Here is a 9,639-nt window from a genome sequence, read left to right as displayed (position 1 = left end):
TTTACAAAGTTCCAAAGCATATCCTAAGACGAATCAATAGAATGAATTTTAAAAGGAGACCAGACTGTCGTCATGGAGCAGTAGAGGGAAGGGAAAGAGGACAAAGAAACGTTTATTGAATGCCAGGGCATAAGTCCCAAACAGAGTTTGAGTGGAATTGTTCTCAATAGCAATTTAAAAAATTTAAATGCCAACACAGTTTCACCACACTTTATTGTCTTGCATCTGCCTGCTTCCCTTAATTCTACCATCTTCCAGTCTCTAAAAGGACATACAAATTGCATTTGGTTTTCTGTAGTGACTCATGGCTGAAAATACCTTGATATATCAATCTGTGCAACCCACAGAGGAATTAGGCACTAAAATGAAGGAACAGAGACTTAGAGTGATTAAGGAAAAATTTCCAATATTACACAGCTGCCAACTAGTAAAAATCAGTTGCAACTCAAGTTGTTTGAATCCAAAAACCATACTCTTTGTACAACATGTTCACCTTTGTATACATTCTTCTCAATCTGGCTGTAAATGGTGGAGACTTGTAGGCTGATCCTGGAGAAATGTCCTCCATAAGGGCTTGAGAAAGCCTGCCATTCTTTCTGATGTTGATGGTGGGATGTGAATATCAATCCCTGGACAGCTTATGCCACCGTCACAGGCCCTGGTCGCTTCAAGGGAGACCAGAAAACATTACATTCAAACTGCATTTGCTCGCCCACTGAGAGTATCACTCTTGTTTTAAAAGCCTAACAGCAGTTGTAAAGATTTTTCTCCACAGAGTTCTCCGATGAACAAGGAGTTGATCAAAGAAAACTTTGATACAAAGAGTATGAAGCCACTCCGCGAGGACAGCCCCCCATGGAGGGCCTGTGCCGTCTCGGCATGCAGACGAACGGAGCGTGGTCACTCTCCATTCAGCACTTGCTTCTGCTGTGGTTCTTGTGGTTCTACATGAAGTTGGGTGTGCGATTCATGTGAACAATCCCAATCTTCTGATTTTGTCTTAAGGAATAAAGCAATCCCTGTCAAGTTGGTTCTGATTTATGTTGATCCCATGTGGGTCCATGTATGGCTGATGGTTTGAAAGTAGATCTCAAGACTGTGTTGGGCTGGGTTGAGAAACAAAACCCATGACACTCTTCTATGAATAAGAAGGAACTTTATATCAAGGAGAAATTTCATATTAAGAAGGCATCCCAACCCAGTCCAACTGAAGTCCATGGGTCTGGTGCCAGCCAGGAGCCTCTTTAGACTCATGTAGCTGCAGGCTGCTGATGGAGAAAGGTGAAGCAGGAAAGGGGGGGAAATCACAGGACTCTGGGTACACAGATGCATAGACCCAAGTTTGGTGGAAACCAGGCCAGCATCCCACATGGGGCCACCTCTAGAGGCAGACACAGCGCCCCAGTGAAGAGGAAGGCAAAGTGGCAGAGAGGAAGACATGCCCAGTGTCTCTCCTCTAAAAAGGCCACATCCCCCAGGAAGTCCTCAGCAGGCAGTGGCCTGATGGTCAGGATGGCATCCTTGCACATTCACACAAAGTCAAATTGACATCAAGTCTAACTGCCACACAGGCCTGGCCTCCAGATGGACCACAGCTCCAGACCTGTTAGTTAGCAGCCAGATGCATTCAACTGTGCGCTCTCATACAAGGAATTAAATATCCTTGTTGCTATCGAGTTGATGCCAACTCCTGGCAAGTCTGAGTGTGCTGACTTGCGTGTACCACAGAGTGTTTACTGGCCGTGGACTTCCAAAGCCAGGCTTTTCTTCTGAGGAAATAACATCTCAGAAATTCAATAATGCACTGCAAAACACGACACACAACCTGTTTCCCCTGGGCTTTCCTGTAATGACCTTTGAGGGATAAAGCTCATATGTATGAGAAGGCCAGGAGATAGGATGAGCTGGATGGCATTTGTTTGTTCTGGTTTTTTAGGGGGGGTGGCGCAGTGAGAACTATGGGATTCATTATGAGACACCTTTCTCAGTGCTGGGGGCTGCAGTGTCTTCCTGGAGTCACCGTGTCTGTTCTTTGTGTCCCTATGTCCTTGGCCATGGCAGACGGGGTTATGGGTGGGTGACTGACCTGATGTGAACTTATTTGGGGAATTTGAAATGAAGACTGAACGCATGGTCAGTGACTATTAATATCTGGGCTTGAATACATTTCAGGACATGGGGCAGGGAGAAGGTCTCTCCCCGGAGGAGGGCGGTTGAGAAAGAATGAGGTCCAGCAGCAGAGAAAGACAGAGATGGAAGTCCAGGCGGCTCTGGAGGGAGAAACACGGCCTGGATCCTGAAAGCATCTCACTTGTTGAAGTTAGTTCTACACGAGACCTTTGGAGTTAAGTAAAATCATTCCTCTTTTAAGTAAACCTATTTTATCCCTTAACTCAGTCAGAGTGATCTTCTACTATGTTCAAGCAAACAATTTTACTAGATTGTTGACATACAGTATAAGGACTTTAAAGTAGACACTATTATCTCTGTTTTACACATGACAACACTTCTGCTCAGAGCTCTTCAGTAGCTTTTCCAAGGCCACAAGTTCGCAAACGAGAGAGCTAAGTTGTGGAAGCCACACGATTCCTGGCTGTATCTTCACCCTTGTTAAAATAACCCTTTATGCTTGTGTGACCTTTATACACCACAAACTGCATGTGTTCTATAGATTAAACTTTACATGGCTGTAATGGAGAAGATATTTTCCAGATGGAGAAATTATAGTATACGAACCAAAACCAAACTTGTTTCATTAAGTCAATACTGACCCATAGCAGTTCCCTGTGGGTCTCTGAGACCGAAACTGTAGACGAGAGTAGAAAGCCCAGTCTTTCTCCTGTGGAGCTGCTGCTGGTTTCGAACTGCTCACCGTGTATGTAGATCACAGTCCAACATGTAACCACTATGCCACCAGGGCTCCTTATAAGTAAAGTATAAGTAAAGTTATAAGTCAATCGTTTGACAGAACACACATATGGGTAAGTAAAAGAGTATTGCTTCTAGGACTCTAGTTCACACGTGCCCTGGTTTATTTAGTACAAGATGACCTCAAAGATATCTCCACCATCCGTGATTGGCAGCAGACAAGTTCTCTCTGTAATGCATTGGCCTTCGTCCTGTTGAGGTGCCTTCCAAGTAAAGGATGCTTTTTTGTGCCATGGAAACAAAGCAATATTGAGGACAGGACTACTATCAAATCTTTACAAAACTCGTGTGGGCATTTTTCCAAATCAATGAGGCTTTGAAACCTATTTAGGGGAACAACAACTCATGTAAAGAACAGTTTTAGATGAATTGAATATTTTAAGGATCGTCAAGAAGACCTCAAAGATGAGGTAAGAAAGAAAAGTCTATCCACCTTGGTGAATGAAGAAACTGTGCTGAAGTCCACGAGCTGGTAGAAAATGGTCATACTATTAGCATTCATAGGCTAGCTGATGAATTTGGAATCTCACATGGTTTGGTGTTTTCAATTTTAAGTGGACATCTTGGCTTTAGCAAGCTTTCAGCTCCAAGGGTGTCAATAGCATTGTATGAACATCTGCTAGCTCAAAAAGCTGAATTTTCCATCTGTCTTTAAGTCAGAAAGCAGCTAATGAAGATACTTTGATAAACTGAAGCATAACCAGGAGTCTGGGACTTACCAATGCAACCCAGAGAGCCAAGTCCAATCACAAGAAGGTTTCAGAGGGATTTGCTGGGCCACATAAATTCAGGGCAGAGAGATTGGGTCAGAAGATTACAGCCATGGCGACTGCTATTTTTGCGATCTGCAATGGGTAATCTTGGCAGATTTTCTTGAAGGACACTAACCAATCACAGGGGCTTATAGAAATTTTAGGAAAATTGAAAACTGTGTTCATGACAAATAGGCCAGGAAAATTGTGTCTAGGATTTTAAAATTTTTATTCCATCGCAGTAAAGCATTTAGTAATTCTTCAAGAGTAGCAAGGATTGTCCTACTAGAATTCTGTATTGGAACCTTACTCCCATCCAACCTAGCATCTGATCTTGCCCCTCAGACTTCTTTTAATTTCCAAACTCTAAGAGCATTATCTGAAACACAAAACCCCAAACCTATTGGCATCCAGTTCATCAGTGACCCTATGGGACAGAATAGAACTACCCCTGTGGGTATTTGAGACTGTAACTCTACAGGGGTAGAAAGCCTCATCTTTCTCCCACTGAGCAGCTGGTGGTTTCAAACTGCTCACCTTGCCATAAACAGCCCAACGCATAACTTACTACACCACAGTGTCCCTAAGAACAATATAAAGGAACACAAAGCTGCCATTTTGATGTGGTGTAAATCAAGCAGCACAGAATTTTTGGAGAAAGGTTAGAAAAATGAGAAGACCATCTTCAGAAGTGTGTAGATCTAGGTGGAAGATATATCAAAAAATAACAGCTTCACAAATACTTTTTGACTAGGAAGGTTTTTATTGTTCCTGTTTTTGAAGGCAATCTAACAAGACAAAGAACAATGTATTGCTGAGAGAATTTATCTACAGCCATCCACTGATCACAGACGCCTGTTTAACCACACAGATTTTATTTGAAATAGACCTGTATGGTGTAGTGGTTAGGCATTGGACTGTGATCCACAAGGTCAGCAGTTCAAAATCACTAGCTGCTCTTTGGGAGAAAGATGGAGCTTCCTACTCCCATAAATAGTGTCAGAAACTCACAGGGACAGGTCCACCTTGTTGTATTAGGCCACTGTGAGTGGCCAAATTGATGGCCGTGAGTTTGTTTTGTTTTTGAGGGGGGCGGGTGGTGTTTGATCTGAAATGCTGCTAACAACACTTTTGACTAGTGGTCACATACTTTTCTTTTTGTGACTGAGTCTCATTTGATATTATTATAAAGGAAGCCCAGATGACTGATTAACGGAGAGAAAAAGACAATGCTATCATCCAATGGACATGGGTCTCCCTTGTCTAAAGCAGACATCACCAACTCTAAAAACGTTTGAAATTCTGATAATCACGTCATACATATAAGGCAATGTGTAAATCGGGTATGTAGTGGAGTGAAGGTCTGAGCAGACCCTACGTGTACAGAGTGAAATGTTACTAGCATGATGGAAATGTCCGTGTGCTTTTCCTGGGCATTAATCTCGCTCCACTGCCCAGGCATAACAGAGATCCCAATTTTGAGTCTATTGCCTTGATTTTCATTATAGTTGTCATTACTGTAGTTCATTACAGACCCATACTGCATGGCTCCTTAATAATAGATGGTTTAGTTTTATGTTCCCGCACATTGTTTGCAGAAATTCAGTCGGTATTATTTTTCCACTTGTGTGGTTTTATCCAATTGTATGTTTTATTCATGGGCATGCATACAGGAATATTTCAATTGATGATCACTGCTGAATAAAGTACCCCACTGGCTGAGTGTAGCACCACTTATTCATCACCTCCCCTGTCCACAAACATTTGGGGTATTTTCAGATTTTTAAAAGTATAAGCAATTGTGGTAAGAAGATTTTAGTATTTGTCTCCTGGCACACATGTGGAGGGAATCTGAGAGCTCATTTCTAGGCATAAAATTTACTGGGTTGTGACATATGAGGCTCTTACATTTATAAGATCTAATAAGCGGGCATACAAAGTAATTATATTAATTTATACTGTCACCAGCATTCTGTACGCATTCTAATCACTCCACCTTCTTACCAACTCTTGGGATTGTTGGATTTTCAGTTTTGCCAATATGGTAAGTGTGAAATTATCTATCAGGCTATATCCCTTTTTCATTATCTAATCCTGTGAGCACGTCTATGTTTTCTCCTTGATGCTTAGAAGTTTTTTAATATATACAAGATATATGTGTTATACATTTCTTCTAGTTTGTAGCTTATCATTTTTTCATAGCTCAGGAAATACAAATTCTAAATTTTAATGTAGTCAAATTTATTAAGATTTCCCCTTGTTGATGGTTTCTGTGGGAAATGGAATTCTTTCCTTCTATGCACATGTATCATCGGTGCGCTCAAGCACAGGAACAACTGTGAGGATGGGGCAGGGCTGTGCAGTGTTTCACTCTACTGTGCGTAGGGTTGTCATGGGCCACCACTGACTCGATGACACTTAACAACAGCAACATACACATATATGGTCCCAGATATTGTTTTTATAAACGTTTTCAAATTTTTCTTTTTATATGTAATACCTTAAGATTGCATAGAATTTGTTTTTATATAGTGTGAGGTATAGTTTAATTTTATTTTTTCTTATTATAAACAGACACATCTGTTCTTTGAATGGACTATGCTTTTTCTACTTGTCTTGAACTGCCTCTTCTATAAGATATCAAGTCTCAAAATATTTGGATTTCTCTTTCTGAATTTTGAAGATGGTTTTCATTGAGCCAGTTTGTTAATCCTTAATTCTTATCTACTTTTCTACATGCATACACTCCAAGCTTACTGCTACCCAGTCTATTCTGACTCATAATGACCCTATAGGACAGGGTGGAACCGGCCCTGTGGGTTTCCTAGCCTGACACACACACACACACACACACACACACACACATACTTATAGTACGTTAGTGTAAAAGTATATGTATATGTGTACGTGCACATGCATGTGTATGTGAGTGCTTATGTTTTGAAGTCTTGAGATCGAGGAGATGAATTCCCCTGCATTCTTTCTCTAGGAGGGCTGGGGCAGACTGGCCGTGTTATACTGTTCCTCAAGACTCTCTCCTCGTCCCATGGCCTTGTAGTAGAATTCAGTTCCCAGCATCATCTCCTGCAGTTAGATGTTGCCAGGTGAAGTGAGACTGTTGGTACCAAGCTAAGGTACAGTATAGGCAATTTCTCTGTCTACTTTCTCCTTACTGGCCAATTGAATACAGGGAACTTTTAGTGGCTAGAGCAAGACAGAACCATGAAATAAAAGAAACTTAGTTTTCAAAATAACACATGGATGCTTTCTGACGGACAAGGTACACACACATTGGATAGTAAATAAGTGAGAATAAACCAGCCAGGGTTCCAGATGTTCATTATGAAAATTAACAAATCCCTAATTAATTCATATATCATGGTTATTTTGGTATACATGTTTGAATCAGCAACACAGATATGCACAGTGAACTTCTTGGGTTGTTAATATATTTGTATTAAATCAATGGGGATAGCTGATACATATATACTACTGAGACTTCCATCTATGATTTCAACACATGATATCCATTTAGATCTTCTTTAATATCTTTAAATGACTTTTAAGGTTTTCTCAAATGTTATTACATTTATTCCAATTTATTTTAGATTTTTATTGCAATGGCATATTATATCTTTGAAAAATAATAATACGCTTTTGATGCTTGTGTACAGAAATGTTTGTATAACGACCCCTTGTGTCAGTCTGGGTAGAATATAGAAACAAATACATGGATGCACATATGTGTATAAGAGAAAGTTTTATGTAAAGGGTAATTATACATTAAGAAAACATCCCAACCCAGTCTAGTCCAAGCCCATAAGTCCAATATTAACCCATATGTCTGATACCAATCTATAAAGTCCTCTTCAGACTCACAAAATATATGCAACAATGTTGACTACAGGATGACCATAGGCCAGTGGGGAGAAAGTCTTTGGATCCAGTGGCATTGTAAGCATCTCAGCACTGGCAGGGGTCTCCACATGGGTTCTCCGGATCTAGAGGTCTGATTGCATCAGGGTAGGTCCATATGGCTTCTCCAGCTCCCAGAGTGTAGCCCCCATGTGTCTTGTCAGTAGAGCATCATCTCAGGGAGTGAGCCAAGGGAGAGTTTCTTGTCAGCTAGGATGTCTCACAGGGACTGAACAGAGAGAGTCTGTCTTCTGCCTCCAAGGAGGAAAAATACAGCAGTTCCCAGAATTCTCTGGAGAAGGCCATGTCCACACTGAGGTCTCATTGGCTATCTCTGGATTGACAAGCTAGACTCCACCCCTACACTCTTAATCCTCAAATTGACACAAGATTATGTTACTACCACACCCCTTATAGGTAGTAACTGCCAAACTCATTAATTAAAAAAATTCTTTCTTAAAAATATTATATGGTGTTCTATATAGAACTGCTATGAGTTGGCATTGACTTGATGGCATTGAGTTTTCTTTAAATATAGAAGACCATATTATTTACAAACAATGAGTACTTTTATTTCCTTATTGTTTTTTCATCCTTTTGCGCTCTCTCTTTCTCTCTCTCTATTTTTCTTGTCCTGCTGAACTGGTTAAGGCCTTCAACCCAAGATGTAACAGTAATAGCCCTGTCATATTTTGAAGGAAATAATTCTAAAATTTCATCCATGATGCTTGCTGTAGGTGTTTTGTAATTATCCTTTAACAGGATAGAGAAATTCCCTTTAACTCTAGGCTTCAAAGAATTGTTTTACAAATATTGCATTTTATCAAATGCTTTCCCTTCATCTATTAAGGTAATCATATATTGTTTCTCTTTTACTATATAAATATAGTGAATTTTAGCAATAAACTATCACAGTGAGTAACATTTTCTAGCCATATTTATGAGATAAATCCAACTGGATCTTGATGTATTATATAGTTTTTATCTTTTTCCGGATTGGCTTTCCATTATTTTGTTTAGGAGGTTCAAGTTTTAAACCTATAAGCTCTTTTTCTGTTTGTGTGAAGAGGAACAACATTAGCATAATTGGAATGCTGGAACAAGGCACAACAAAGGAGTCATTTGCAAAAATAGCCAGGGAATTCCTGGAAGAAACCTTCCCCATATTAATGCATGAGAATCAGGCAATCATTCAGGAAGCAGAGGACACCAACTAGACTGAAACCCAAAAAGAATTCACCATGGCCTATAATAGTTAAATTATCCAACTTTGAGGAAAAGGAGAAAATCGTAAGAGCAGCTAGGGAAAAAAAGGTACTCAGATAAGAATATGCTCAGATCTTTCAGCAGATACTATGAAGAAGAGGAGTGGAGTAACATCTTCCAAAAGCTGAAAGAGTACAATGCCAACCCAAGAATCCTCTATACTGCCAAACAATCAGTCAAGATAGATAGCGAAGTAAGAGTCTTCTCAGACAAGGAAAAACTCAAAGAATTTGTTAAAAGAAACTCAGTGTTACAAAAAAAATTCTTGCCCCTCCACTCTGGTCAGAAGAACATCATTCACCAAGTATAAATAGGAGACCACCACTTAGAACAACTCCACCCAGAAGTTAACACACTGAAAACAGCCCCCAAGACAACATTTGCTCAATGGTTGAAAGAAGGCAAGAATGAACTCCTCTACACACACAACACACTGATAAGGAAGGAGGTAGGAAAACACCCAACAAAAAAGGTAGGAGATGACATCAAAGACTCCACAGATGGATTTAAAAACTCTGAATATCTATGATTTGAACTCATCCATTAAAAGACAAAGACTTCAGTGGAGAGGTCTGAGGGGCCGGCCCCAATCCCAACTATGTGGACATCTGTCCCTCCCACCAGAAGAATTTATTTCAAAGGACGGCACTGAATCTGCAGCTCTGGGAGAGGGACATATCTGATCGGAGCACATGAGAGCAGAAGAATGGGGAGAAGGAGAGAGTGGAGCACATCCTGGCCCACCAGGCCTTGAGGACAATGATCCTACTTAGAGCAG

This window comes from Echinops telfairi, unplaced genomic scaffold (genome assembly GCF_000313985.2).
Source record: "Echinops telfairi isolate 266 unplaced genomic scaffold, ASM31398v2 ScPeMD7_4;HRSCAF=17, whole genome shotgun sequence".
Classification (NCBI taxonomy): Eukaryota; Metazoa; Chordata; class Mammalia; order Afrosoricida; family Tenrecidae; genus Echinops; species Echinops telfairi.
This window is presented reverse-complemented; position numbering follows the sequence as displayed.